The following is a 333-nucleotide window of genomic DNA, read 5'->3' on the forward strand; positions in this document are numbered from 1 at the left end:
TTTTACATTTACCTGTTGGTACTTTCACATTGGGGATTGGTGGGCGTACCTCAACACCAATCACTATTGGTCTTCCCGAGGTTGACTTTTTGGTAATATTCTTTGAAATTTACTAATCTTTTCCATTTGTGCATGCTGGTTTTCTCTCAACCCTTGGAGACTTTCTTCTTGTTTATTTTCTTGTTCCTGTTGCCATTGGTGCTGGTTTTCTTGCCATTGCTGTAGTCTCTCTTCTTGTTTATTTTCTTGTTCCTCTTGCCATTGGTGCTGGTTTTCTTGCCATTGCTGTAGTCTCTCTTCTTGTTTATTTTCTTGTTCCTCTTGCCATTGGTG

Source organism: Limulus polyphemus, unplaced genomic scaffold (assembly GCF_000517525.1).
Source record: "Limulus polyphemus unplaced genomic scaffold, Limulus_polyphemus-2.1.2 Scaffold8071, whole genome shotgun sequence".
Lineage (NCBI taxonomy): Eukaryota > Metazoa > Arthropoda > Merostomata > Xiphosura > Limulidae > Limulus > Limulus polyphemus.